The following is a 14,719-nucleotide window of genomic DNA, read 5'->3' as shown; positions in this document are numbered from 1 at the left end:
AGAACCTCTGGGTGGGGAAAAGGCTCCACCCGAGGATACGCCAGCTCATTACATGGCTACGAATGTGGGATTGCATACCATATTGTGGCTTGAGAACTGGTGTAAGATGACTGACGGAAATGAGGAATTGACTTTTCCTAGGTATGGAACGTTTAGATTGGAGGTGTTGTACCAGTTAAAAGCGGCTATGGCTTCTTTGCGACCTTTGCCTAGACCAACACAGTTTGAAGCATTGAATGCATGGATCAGGGCAGCCTACGAAAAGAAAAGGGACTTTACAGGAGAGGAGATTGGGTTGATCAAAGGAGTGGAGCCAGTTAAGATTCAAGTGAGACCTAATACAGAGTTTCCAAGAACACCCCAGTACAAGTTGACTCCAGAAACAATTGCAGGAATAAAACCTGTGATTGAATCCATGATTAGACAGGGAATTCTGAAGGAAGTAATGGGCAGTCCATGTAACTCTCCGATCATGGGCTTGCAGAAGCCTAGTGGGAAGTTCAGGATTGTGCAGGATTTACGAAAAGTGAACGACATAGTTGTTCCATGCTGTCCAGTGGTACCGAATCCATCAGTGATATTGTTTCAGATTCCAGCACAGGCTGAGTGGTTCAGAGTGATTGACTTGTGTCAGGCATTCTTCTCAATACCATTACATGAGGAGAGACAATTTCTTTTTGCATTTAAGCTGGAAGATCGCGTGTTAACATGGTGTCGTATCCCTCAAGGGTATACAGAGAGCCCATCGATCTTTAACCAATTAACCAATTGTTAAAAAGGAATCTCGAGAGTCTAGTACTGCCCCAGAACTCGGTTCTCGTACTGTACATAGACGACCTCCTTGTTGCGTCAGAGACAGAAGATGCCTGTAGAATAGACACCATCGCTTTGTTGAACCATCTGGCAGAAAATGGTCACATGGTATCTCCCAGCAAGCTACAGTACTGTCTGTCTGAAGTCCAGTATCTGGGACACAAAATAGAAAAAGGCAAACGAAAGGTATCCCCAGATAGGATAGAGGCCATAATGAAAATGATGGTGCCCTCGACACAGAGAGAGGTTAGAATGTTCTTGGGTATGGTTGGCTACTGTCGCCAGTGGATTGCTAACTTTTCCCTGAAGGCTAAACCCTTGTAGAAACTGACGCTCAAGGACGTAAGTGATCCGGTACCATGGGACACAGACTGCATGATGGCTTTCCTTGAGTTGAGAGAGGACTTATGTCGTGCTCTGGCTCTGGGAATGCCTGATTACAACAAATTGTTTTCATTGTTCTGCTGCGAGCGAGAGGGTTGCGCGTTGGCAGTTTTAACCCAAGATCATGGTGGTGTCCGTAGACCAGTTGCTTATTTCTCGGCTACCTTAGACCCAGTAGCCGCAGCGTTGCCCGGATGTCTCAAATCCGTTGCTGCAACAGGTGTCAGCATTGAGAGATGTGAAAGCATTGTGATGGGACATCCATTGGTGGTACATGTTCCACACTCAGTAGAACTGCTAATGACCAGGACTAAAACGCAGCACTTGACCAACAATAGGCTCACACGCTACGAGCAGGTTATACTTGCCGCGGAGAATGTGACTCTTAAGAGGTGCTCGGTTTTGAACCCTGCTACGTTAATGCCATTGCCAAATGTCTTAGATGATGATTGTGAAGATCACGACGGCCTTGAGGTGACTGAACTGTGCACCAAACCTAAACCAGACATTGTCGATGAGCCATTTGAAGACCCTGATGAAATTTACTTTGTTGATGGCTCATGTATATGAGACAGTGCTGGACAGTTAAGAGCGGCTTTTGCTGTTTGCACGATTCATGGGATAGTCGAAGCTGCCTGCCTAGAAGGAGTACACTCCGCTCAGGTGGCTGAGATAATTGCGTTGACGCATGCCTGTTTGGCAGCCAACAAAATTCGAGTCACCATATACACCGACAGCCGATATGGGTTTGGTGTGGTTCATGACTTCGGTCAGTTGTGGTCTCAAAGGGGTTACATGACATCGTCAGGTTCCCCTATCAGGAATGGAGAATTTGTCAGGTTACTGCTGGAGGCTCTGCAGGGTCCAGCAGAAATCGCTGTGGTGAAATGTACAGCACACAGCAAAGGTGCTGATTTTGTGTCCTTGGGTAATCGTTATGCTGATGAAGTTGCACGCTATTGTGCAGAACAAGGTTACTCATTTACTGATCAAGTTATCGAGGGAATGCAGGGAGGGACCGAGCTGAACATGATACTTGAAGTGGCTGATACCTGGGATGAATTGAGAAAGATGCAGGAACAAGTGTCAGACTTCGAGAAAAGTGTGTGGCTGACCTCTGGTTGTATCAAAGGGGAACTGGACTTGTGGATTTCAGCTGATGGGAGAGCTGTGTTGCCGAATGAGCTGGTGAGCCTGATGGCTCGACAGATACATGGTCCTGTGCATTTGGGAAGGGATGCAATGATGCGAGTGTTCAGGCAGACTTGGTACAATCCCAAGTTTCGAACGGCTGCGGAAGCAGTATGTCAGAGGTGTGTTACGTGTCAACAAATGAATGTTGGGAAAAGGACACCAGTCACACTGAGTCACGTTGGAAGGTCTGGTGGGCCTTTCAATAGGACGCAACTGGATTTCATTGAAATGCCGAGGTGTAATTGCCTCAGATATGTCTTGGTGATTGTATGTGTATTTTCCAGGTGGGTTGAGGCATACCCAACTCGTAGGTGCGACACACTCACAGTAGCAAAATTATTGTTGAGGGAGTTAGTGCCAAGATTCGGGGTCCCAACCTCTTTGGAATCAGACAGAGGGATGCATTTTAACAGTGAAGTTGTGAAAATGCTCTGCTCTGCACTGAACATTGACCAGAGACTGCATTGTAGCTATCGACCAGAGGCTTCTGGCATAGTAGAGCAAATAAATGGAACACTCAAGGCTCGAATGGCGAAAGTGTGCTCATCCACGTCCCTGAAATGGCCAGATGCTTTACAGTTGGTGCTAATGAGCTTACGTAGTACACCAGACAGGAGGACAGGACTCTCACCCCATGAGGTGTTGATGGGGAGAGCTATGAGATTGCCGTCCATCCCTTCAGCAGCCCTGTTAAATATCACAGATGATCTGATTATTGATTACTGCAAGGGACTATCTGATGTCATCCATTCTGTGTCTCTTCAGGTGCAGACTGCTGAAATTCCGGCTTCTAGAGACCTTTGTCATGACCTGTGTCCAGGTGACTGGGTCCTGGTGCGGAAGCACGTGAGGAAAAGCTGCCATGATGTGCGCTGGCGAGGCCTGTTTCAGGTTATCCTGGTGACGAACACTGCCGTGAAGTGTGGTGGGTTGCCGAACTGGATTCATGCTTCTCACACCCGAAGAGTTCCAGCTCCCCTGGAAGAAACAGCTCCTCTCGTGGATGGAAATCCAGCTGTAGAGGAAGATCCACTAGAGGGGACAAGTCAAGCTGTGGGGGTGTCTGAAGAGGCTGGTAATCCATCTGACCGAGCTGAAGGAGATCACGGTGACAGTGACACGGAATCTGCCTCTGAATGGGGAAGTTGCTGTGAAGGTGATCTCAACCCAGAGCAAGCTGAAGGCAGTGATGAGCAGGTTGTGCCAACGAGAAGCAGAGGAGTGAACAGCACAGAGGCAAGTTGGCCTGAGAGGCGAAGAAGGCTTAACGTGAGGCTGACCTCTGAAAGAGATCTTGCACCTGTATCTGAAGAATCAGACCCGGAAGGGGGAAACCAAGAGTCAGAGGAAAAAGGTCTGAGGAGATCAAGGAGGGTGATAGTACTGTGTCGAAGATACGCCACCCCGGAGTGGACCTACCCTTTGACAAATGCCAGGTGTACTGAGGTCCGGGAGGGTGAGGTCAGTGACTGTGACCAGTACGATCCCCAACGTTAAGCTGGAAGTGATACTGTTGGTACCTGGACTGGAAATTGAAGGCATACTGACGATCACAATTCCTAATCCCCCTTACCTAAGCAAGATACATGATTTAATCCTGAATAGACTGATCTTTCCTACATTTGATCCTGAGATACCTGCCTATGAATCAATAGTCCTTCGAATGGAACTCTTGGACTATGTGCTATGTGCAGTTGGAACAAATATCATCGTTGATCAGTAAAGACTTTGTAAATAGCTGCTGAATTTACTTAGAGCCAAGTGGAAGAAGAAGAAATGTAGGGACATCCCTTAGAGGACGGAGAAGGGTCAGGGTCACCTGAATGCGGACGGAAATGAAGAAATGAAAGGGGATTTCTGCTTCTAGGTGTGGTTCGATTCACAAAGCCAAGAGAAAAGACTTTGTGTTGCTGCTGAAAACGAATCGTACTGTTTGAGACCATGGAGGCTGGGAACCCGACTTGTAGGGCAAAGTGTATTATAGGCACACTTATACGGGTAGTGATATTCTTTATATTTTTAGTAGTTTTAGTTTCTTATTTAGCACAAGAGCAGGAAGTGGAGGTCAAGGGAACGCCTACACCTACCACTCCTAGCCAGAAAGAGGTTAACATAGGAGCCGAGAAAGCTTTGTTAGTAGAAGAAAGCCGTAGATTACATGCAGATTTGTCTAAAGGAAACTTTGGAAAGAATGCGTATGCAAAGTTGTTGTATGAGTATATTGATGCGATGGATGCGAAAGATTGTTATGTGTGTATGCAATTGCCGGCTTCAGTAGACGAGGGTATTAGATACCATCACCTGCCATTGACATATGGAATTTCATGTAGTTTGCTGCTTAGCATATTTTATGGGCGAAATCATTTTGAATATTTCTTTTCGAATTATGATGCTGTGCTTCCAGAAGTCCCTAATTATAAACACTTGAACAAGTGGGATTATTATAAGTCAGAGGATAGACTTAGATACTTTTGCATTCCAACACGAGAATTAGACACCTCATATGCTCATCGACACAATTTGACCTGCTCATTGGCAGAGGTGGAGAAGAAGTTCATAGAACAGGTAGAGGATAGGTATCAAAAACAAAAGCAGTTGCAGGCATCAGGGCAAGGCAAAGTAGATTGGACGGATGAGGAGAAGTTGCATAAGACAAGGGGAAGTTATGGTCCAATAGCATTGGACGAGGTACAGAAAGGGAAGTTGTGCCTGCACAGGCCAAAGACATATTATGAAAATGTGTATGTGGGCCAGACAACTTGTGAACACACTTTCACATTGGAGTATTACACCAAGGATTTCCTGAAGAGTGTGGTACAAGTGATCCCTACTGTGTACTTTGGTAAACAGTCATATTATCGATTCCAAAATATAGAATGGACATAATATCGAAGTAAAAATATAGAATGGACAAAATATCGAATGGACACAATATAGTGGTTAAAAATATCAAATTTAAGGTAAGTAATATCGATTTTCAAAATATAGAAGTCAAAATATCGAAGTATACAATATAGGCATTAAATATATCGATTTTTTAATAATATTATTTTTTTTTAAAGTGTTTTGTATGTTAGTATATCCTTGCATAATAGATTCATGCCCTTGGCTCGGGCGGTTGAACAAAATTGACGCCCAGTTAACAACACCCCTATGCTCAGACAATCTACAGGGAACTGTCCCCCTTTAGGAGTCCCCAGCAGAAGGCCTAAACTCATAAGCTGGAACATAGCTGGACTTCGCTCAAAAAGGGAGGACAGTGTTTGGCTGAACCTCCTGAACCAACATGACATCATAGCCCTGCAAGAAACCTGGGACTGCAATAGCAATTTCTGGGTTCCTGGGTTCACATCTTACTTTGTCCCAGCTACTAGATCCTCCTGTGGGAGGGACAAAGGGGGCCTTATGATCCTGACTACTGTCCATCTGGCGGGGACTGTTAAACAAATAACTACTAACTCCCCCAACTTCCTGTGCCTAGAGATCAGCTTAGCCAATGGTCATAAATACATCCTTATTAATTTTTATAATTCTGTAGTAGACGGACACTCCACTGAGCATCTCTGTTCTCTACAGTCTTTCTTGATTAATTTTAAAGAACGTCAAACCACTTTGTTGCACATTATAATTATGGGGGATTTTAACACTCATCTCTGCAGGCTTTCCTGCCACATTGAAGACACTGACTGCTCTACCTCAGGCGACTACCAACACTTTGAACACAACCCTAAAGGACTGGCACTAGAAAACCTCCTAGCAAATGTGGACCTCTACGAACCGGGGTTCAATACCTACAGTGAGAGGGTCATGACCTACAGTGCTAGAAACTCCGAATCCATTATTGACTATATCTTTGCTTCCCCTGGAATATTAAGCTGGGTCTTCTTTTACAACGCAGTTGTAGCTGCGTTCAGTGACCATAATCCAGTCATCCTCGAGCTTGCCAGCTCTGCGGGCCTACTTAAGGAGGGAACAACCAAAATGCCCGAGCTGGCTGTGCGGCCCACGGACCAAGGAAGAAGGCTGAAATGGTCCAAGGTGGTCCCATCTGAGTTCCTCGAAACTCTAAGTAGCAAAGCCCGCAAAGAATTAGATATTTGCCAAGACAATTCTAAACAGGGAGAAGATGTAATCACCGCCTTTGATACCCTGTGCGCTGTAATTTCTGATGAACTCACAGTCAAATCTAGGAAGAAGACTCGACCGACCAAGGGCTGGTTCAATAAAGCCTGCTCGAAAGCACACACTTGCCTCCTGAACGAATTAAAAAAATCACCCAGGGACAGAGGGGAAGTTGCCAGACTAAGAAAAGAATATTATAACATCATTCATGAACGCAAAGTAGCTCTCAAAAAGGATGCCTGGGCCTCACTAATGGAAAAAGCCACCTTAAGAGACAGTTCCAGCTTCTGGGCCATTATAAACAATCCCTTGTTTTCCGGAGAAGCTAACGATATCCTAGAGGCCAACATCAGTGAGGAGGATTGGTTAGCTCATTTCAAAATCATCTATGGGAGTGACCAAATATGCGAAACACCGACTATCCTCAAATCTAACTCCCCCAAGACAGCACTCTCCTTTAACATGGAAGAAGTTGAAAAGGCCATAACCAACACAGTAGGGAAGAAAGCGCCAGGCCCAGATGGCGTTCCAGCCGACATGTTCAAGGCCAATGTCTCTTTCTGGGCAAACATCCTGACCAACGTCTTCAACGCCGCCATGAAACATAGCTTGCCTGTTTCCTGGTCACACGCCACCATCATTCCAATCTTCAAGAAAGGCCAGAGGGGAGACCCGAGGTGCTACCGCCCCATCTCACTTATCGACTCGTCTTTCAAAATCCTAGGGAAAGTGATACTGGCAAGGATTGACGAGTGGGCTGGCAGCAATAACATCTTATCAAATGCCCAATACGGGTTTCGAAAGGGAAGAGGGACGGAGGACCAGTGCCTCAACTTACATCTGATCCTAGGCAAGTACACTATGGCAGCCAGCGGATCAATCTACCTAGGGTTCATGGACCTGTCCACAGCCTTCGACCTAGTGAATAGGTCCAGGCTGTGGGACATCCTCCTGGAACTGGGGATGGACCCTACCTTGGTTCATTTTCTGGCTGAGGCCCATCGGGACCTAGAAGCATCCATCAGGATGACGCAGGAAGGAGCCTGCACAGCAGGATTCAAGTCTACCAGAGGGGTGCGACAGGGGTGTATTCTCGCCCCAATGTTATTTACACTCTATATTAATCACCTTGAATCTACACTGGAGCTGGCAACACTCGACGTCCCGCGTTTTGGCGGACTGTCCACCCCGGTCCTCCTTTACGCGGATGACGCGGTGCTCGTGGCACGTACCCCCCATGGGCTACAAAGACTATTGACATCCTTCGATGCTTTTATGACCTCCCTTGGTCTAAAAATCAATTCAGACAAGTCCCATGTTATGGCTGTAGGCGGCAGAAAAAATAAGGATTTGAAGACTTTCTACTGTGCTAACACTTCTATTTCCAAAGTGAGAACTTTTACCTACCTGGGGGTAGTATACGACGATAAGGGTACGTGGACACCCCAAATATCCGTCAAAACCAATGCCATGAAAAGAACAGCAGCAGCCATAGTCGGCTTCTCAAAACGTCTGGGTGGTAAGCCCACGGAAGCAATGCTGGCACTCTACAGAGCGAAATCAATATCAGTAGTAAGGTACGGGGCTTCCATCTGGGGTTACTCGAACAACATAGAAGCAATACAGATGGAAGAGAACAGATTTTTTCGTATGCTTTTAGGATTACCTCAATCAACAGCCACTTTCTCTGTCCATATGGAACTAGGCCAGGGGTACATCAGTGACATCATCAAACAATCCCCTATCTTGATGTGGTTAAAAACATGGCTGAACTCCAACTTAACTCTGAACCACACAATCATGAGAGACTGCCTACTCCTGGACAATATGAAAAATATCCCGTGGCTAGCATATATTAATAAAACACTAACTTCCCTGGGCCGCCCAGATCTCTTCCACACACCACATGGCATCGTTAAGAATGACCTGGAATGGTTCAAATCGACTTTTTTAAAAGTGAGAGAAATGGAGCGGGAGAGCTGTGAGCTTGCGAAACCCACAGTGAGGGAGCACTATATTTCTAAAACTACACCGGCCATTGAACCTTATTTAACAGTAGTGTCTATTCCATTACATTGCTGGTTATTAACCAAACTAAGACTTAACCAGATTCACTTTCTGTTAAATGACTCTAAGGTATGGGCCAAGCCAGAGGACTTAGCGGCCTGCAAATGTGACGGTTTTTCTCTGCAGGACACTGCTCATTTTATGTTCTTCTGTGGTATATATGATCTGCCCAGGAAAAAGTATATTGTCCCATTGCTTAAGAACAAGGGGTTCGTCCAAATCAAGCCTGCCCTATTTTACTTAAAAAAGTTAGACTCACCACTAAATATGTTTAATGTCGCTAACTTCTTGGTAGCTGCTTTCCGCATTAAAAAACGTTCTGGAAATAGATAATTTAATAGTCTTGACAACACCCTATGGAATTACTGAAAAATTGCTGCTTTTTTTAAAAACATTTTGTAAATATTTTAACTGCTCTATTTTAACTGTGACTGCAACCCAATGTAATTGCACCCCTTAATTATGTATTTCTGTCTATGTGCTTTTTATGATTCGTTATGAATCGAAATAAAGTTGTTTTGAACTTGAACTAGTATATGTGTGAAAAGTGTATATTAATTTTTGTAATGTATGTTTAATGTATTTTAAGTGATGAATTTTATGTTATTTAATTTTTGCGTAATTTAATTCTGTAGCGGGTTGTGGGTTTATAGGGGAATAGGGTGGGAAGTAATTTAATTGTAATTAATTAAATATTTTTATTTATTTATTGGTATTTATATGGAATTTATTGTTATTTTTTTAATTGGTAATTCATTTTTATTAATTGCCAATTAATTTGTATTAATTGATTAATTGTTAATTATGTTAATTTTCTAAATTTATTTTCTGTAGCGGTTTGTGGGTTTATAGGGGAATAGGGTGGGAAGTAATTTAATTGTAATTAAGTAAATCATTTTTTTCATTTATTGGTATTGATTTTAAATGTATTGTTAATTAATTTTTAATTGGTAATTAATTTCTATTAATTGGCAATTAATTTTTATTAATTGGTAATTATTTTGTATTAATTAAATATTTGATAATTATGATAATTGTATTAATGTATTTTCTGTAGTGGGATGTGGGTTTATAGGGGAATAGGGTGGGAAGTAATGTAATTGTAATTAATTACTTCTTAAAAATACTTTTTGTGTATTGATAATTAATTTGACTGTTAATTTTTAATTGGTATTATTTTTATTATGAATTAGTTTTTGTTATTGAAAATAATTAGTTGTTAAATAATTATGAATAGGTTATTAATTTGTAATAACTAATATGTAGTTGTATTTCTAATTAATTATTACATAATATTAAATTGGTTATTAATTTCAATTAATGTTGTATTGGTATTGATATTTAATTTATTTTTAATAATATATTAAATCATTACTTTCCCTACTGTTAAACTCACTGGAGTGGGAATAGTAATTTTCACCCTCCCGCTATCCAGCGCTTTCCCTACTGTTGCACTCTCTGGAGTGGGAATAGTATTTTATACCCCTACGCTATACAACGCTTTCTCTACTGTTGCACTCTCTGGAGTGGGAATAGTAATTTTTACCCCTACGCTATCCAAAGCTTTCCCTACTGTTGCACTATCTGGAGTGGGAATAGTAATTTTCACACTCCCGCTATCCAACGCTTTCCCTACTGTTGCACTCTCTGGAGTGGGAATAGTATTTTTTACCCCTACGCTATCAAACGCTTTCCCTACTGTTGCACTCTCTGGAGTGGGAATAGTAATTTTTACCCCTACGCTATCCAATGCTTTCCCTACTGTTGTACTCTCTGGAGTGGAAATAGTAATTTTTACCCTTCCAATATCCAACGCTTTCCCTACTGTTGCACTCTCTGGAGTGGGAATAGTAATTCTAACCCCTACGCTATCCAACGCTTTCCCTACTGTTGCACGCTCTGGAGTTGGAATAGTAATTTTTACCCTCCCGCTATCCAACGCTTTCCCTACTGTTGCACTCTCTGGAGTGGGAATAGTAATTTTTACCCTTATGCTATCCAACGCTTTCCCTACTGCTGCACTCTCTGGAGTGGGAATAGTAATTTTTACCCCTACGCTATCCAACGCTTTCCCTACTGTTGCACTCTCTGGAGAGGGAATAGTATTTTTTACCCCTACGCTATCCAACGCTTTCCCTACTGTTGCACTCACTGGAGTGGGAATAGTATTTTTTACCCTCCCGCTATCCAATGCTTTCCCTACTGTTGCACTCACTGGAGTGGGAATAGTATTTTTTACCCCTACGCTATCCAACGCTTTCCCTACTGATGCACTCTCTGGAGTGGGAATAGTAATTTTTACCCCTACGCTATCCAACGCTTTCCCTACTGTTGCACTCTGGAGTGGGAATAGTATTTTTTACCCCTCCGCTATCCAACGCTTTCCCTACTGTTGCACTCACTGGAGTGGTAATATTAAATGTTACCCTCCTGCTATCCTACGGTAAAATATTGTACATTTTTTATTAATAACTTAAATTAATTATATCTTAATTTTAATGGTATTTGAGTATTTATAAGTATGTTTTAGTTAATTATATTTATTATTTCATTAATTTTAAATTACTTTTAAGACATTTAAAAAAATCGATATTTTGACTGACTATAGTTTTTTACAGACTATATTTTGGATTCGATATTTTTGTACTTACCTGATTGTAGATATGAATTCGATATTTTGGCATTCTATATTTTGGTGACTATATTTTGGTAAGTCTATATTTTGTCATTCTATATTATGTCAGTGATCCGTGTACTTTGTCTGTGGGAAAAATGCGTACGTGAGGTTGCCGGATAAGTGGTATGGGACATGCTACCTGGCGATTATTTTTCCTAAGATATATCACACCGAGGACTTTGCTCTTTTGGAAGGTGGACACTTGACGAGGGTAAAGCGAGGAGAGAGTGCTGGTGCGATAGTGGGGTATGTGTTTGGAGCTGCAATACCAATGTTGGGAGTGATCTTGAATGACGTGAAGATACGGCGGTTGGCAACTGTGGTGGATGAATTGTCAATGAGTACAGCTAAGTCATTGGTGTTGATTGAGGGTGAGACGTTGTCGATAAGGACAATGGTTTTGCAGAACCGTCTTGCTCTAGACGTCCTTCTGGCGAAAGAGGGCGGAGTCTGTAAACTTTTAAAGGTTCAGGAATGTTGCACATATATTCCAGATAATTCCAAGGATCTGAAGAAATATATACGTAACATTACTGCAATTCATTACGAGATTGAGGATCTGACGCAAGAGAATGCATGGGAAATGGTCGGCAAGGGATTTGGAAAGGTTGGGAACTGGTTTGCAAGCATGGGAAGGAGTTTCCTTGGATACTTACTGAAACCCCTTATCATCATAGTGGCATGTGTGATTGGATTATGGGGCTTGCTGAAACTGTATAAATGGTATAGGTCAAACAGGTTGGCAAGATCGATGAGAGTACAAGAGCAGAGAATGGAGAACTTGCAAGACAATCAATATCGAAGTTTAAGAGCATTGGAGATGCTCAAGCGAGGGAACCTTGCAACAAGTTCTGTGTAGCTCGGTCCTTACCCTAAGAGATGTTGGGTTGGTGGTGATGATACAGGTCATCAAAGGGGCGACTGAGAGAGCGCAAAACTGAGTTAGAAATTGTAGGGGTGCACCATATTCATGAATAATCAGCACCCACATATATAAAGGACTATAATCATGTTTAATTGTGAGGTAGAGCTATGAAATAATGTGCCAGAAGTTACATAGAGTGACGTAGAGTGTTTTGAAAGTACTAATGCCATGTTAATCTAGAAATATTGTTTGCAGTGAAGTATTTACCCAATTCATTAATGTATTAAGATGTTCGACTAGAAACTCAATATTGTATTCATATAACGAGATAGAAGTGCTTAAGTTAGTAAATGTGTTTAGAAAATGTATTTTTGCTATAATGATAAAGGCCTAATGAATGAAAATGTATTGCTCATGTTAGGATGTGATACCTAGAAACGTGCAGAGGCCCAGGTGGGAAGAAAGATTGTGTAGGCCGGACTGAGAATGTTCCACTCGACATTAAATCATGGAAATGTCTTTCCTAGAAGGTTGCTTTAGAAAATTAATTGCAAGTAGCATGGAACTGTGAGCTGATTTATGTGCGTTCTTTTGCAGGTGCAAGGTTAACTAGAGATTGTAGAAAAAGGGCCCATTGTGTATGAGCGTTAGGATGGTAGTCCCAGACATGGAGGAGTGGCTGCGGAATTTAGGGAAGCAACTTCAAGAGAAGAAGACTCTGGGACCCAAGGACATTTTTCAACGGACAAGGATGAAGATGTCGTAATGGAAATTACTGAAAGTTAATACCTTTGAGAGGGGCGTTCTTAGGGCGTGTCGTCCATATTGTGGGGTTTTGTATTAGGGACAGCACCCCGAAGGAGAGGCAGAGCAGATTCTGAATCTTTTACTGAGGTGTTTATATACACAACTGTTTTTGGCTTTATAATAAATCTTTAAACTCGATCTTATGTCAGTGGTTCTTTGGGCAAAGCAATGGGGATAGTTCAAGTTGATATTACACTGTTAAGACAGATTGCCTTCTACACTCTATGACAGGTAAAAAGGTCTAGTCGACCTGTGACGGGATTCTAGAAAATGCTATTCTGGTTCTAGAGTAGAAATCCCGCCTTTCCAATAGCAACCCCAACGCATTGCCACTTTCACTGACTGAGCGTTCCCACAATGTTCCCCTAGACAACAGTGAAACGAAGCCTTGAGCATAAAACAGTAATTTGTACATAAGTGAAACGCCAGTGGAGAGGGTAGGGAGGGGAGTTAGTTTAGGGGAAGAAGTTTGATTTGGGGATGCAAGATAATTGTAGTAGACCAAGAAATATCACAAAAAAACTCTGGTTATTTGTTGTTCTGAAGGAAGAGGGAGGGTTTATGCAAGCAGCGAAGACCAGAGCCCTTTTATGTTATATTGTCATTGAGATGGGTGTATCATGATCCAGCCAAATAGTCTCCTAAATGATTGTAACTACGATGCATTGATGATTACTGGAACCTATTAGAAACAGGTTGCTACTAGATACATTTGTATGAAACATAAAGGGGTTTCTCATCATGGATAATGAATAGAAATGAGTTAATTCTTGACTTAACCTTACATTTCTTCAACATGATGAAGTAAAATAGCTATGTTCTGTCCTGGAATGATGGTGTAGGTGATTGCTCTCTTCTCTAGGTGGACAAGGCAGAAAAACGAAATCTGGGCTATATAGTGCCAAATTGGAGCCCTTTCTTGTAGGTTTGACTCATCCAGGCCATCAATATTCCACGTGAGAAAAATAAGTCCACTGTTATGTTCCTGCTGAGCATCATTTACACTGCTGTTGGGAATAACTATATGAGCATCAGCTGTCAAGTCGATGAAGGTTTCTCCTGCTGATTGAGGAGGCTTGTGCATTTCTGGTTTCTGGGGTACATCCTGGTGGGAGGGCCTGTGCCCATCAGGATCAAGATCTTGTTCCACCAAGGGCTCAAAACATGAATTTAGTGATCTTTCCATGTGCCAATCGTTCTCAGACAAGTAACACGGAGTCTCAGCTTCTGATAGCTGCAAACTCATCACACTGCTGTGCTTGGTTCCTGATCTAAAAGCTCTCTGCAGCCTCCTCGTCCATACCCTCAAGTGCAAGGATGCCACCACCATCCTTCACAACCCTACTCTCCTCAGACATCACCTAAAGCTGCACACGAGTTCAGGACAATCTCTACAGGAGACAGACAAGCCTCGCCTCTGCCTGCTGGGAACATTGTAAACTTTAGGAAGACAAAGACTCCCTTATATACATAAAAACGAAAGTATGTCTGTTTGTCCTTTATGCATTACTACACCATTCATCCGATAGGCATAAAACTTTGGGAAGTTGTTGAGTACACTCCCGCGAAGGTTTGTGGCAAAAAAAAAAAATGTTAAATATCGCCCCCCCCCCAGGGCCCTCATAATCTTTCCAATACTCAACGTTTACAGTTTACGGTGCAACTCACTTTTGCAATGACCATCAACAAAGCACAAGGACAATCGCTGCAAGTGTGTGGACTAGATTTGGAGAATCTGTGCTTCTCACATGGACAATTGTATGTGGCCAGCTCACGCGTCGGAAAACCTT

The 14,719-nt window shown here is 42.6% G+C and overlaps 1 pseudogene; it reads right to left on the bottom strand.

Annotated features, from left to right (window-relative positions):
• LOC147659604 (tyrosyl-DNA phosphodiesterase 2-like) overlaps window positions 1–14,287 on the bottom strand; it is a 69,565-nt pseudogene extending 55,278 nt beyond the window's left edge.
• Between the last annotated feature and the right edge of the window lie 432 nt (window positions 14,288–14,719).

Source organism: Lissotriton vulgaris, unplaced genomic scaffold, assembly GCF_964263255.1.
Source record: "Lissotriton vulgaris unplaced genomic scaffold, aLisVul1.2 SCAFFOLD_478, whole genome shotgun sequence".
NCBI classification, from domain to species: domain Eukaryota; kingdom Metazoa; phylum Chordata; class Amphibia; order Caudata; family Salamandridae; genus Lissotriton; species Lissotriton vulgaris.
The sequence above is the reverse complement of the archived record's forward strand: the minus strand, read 5'-3'. Positions and strand labels throughout refer to the sequence as shown.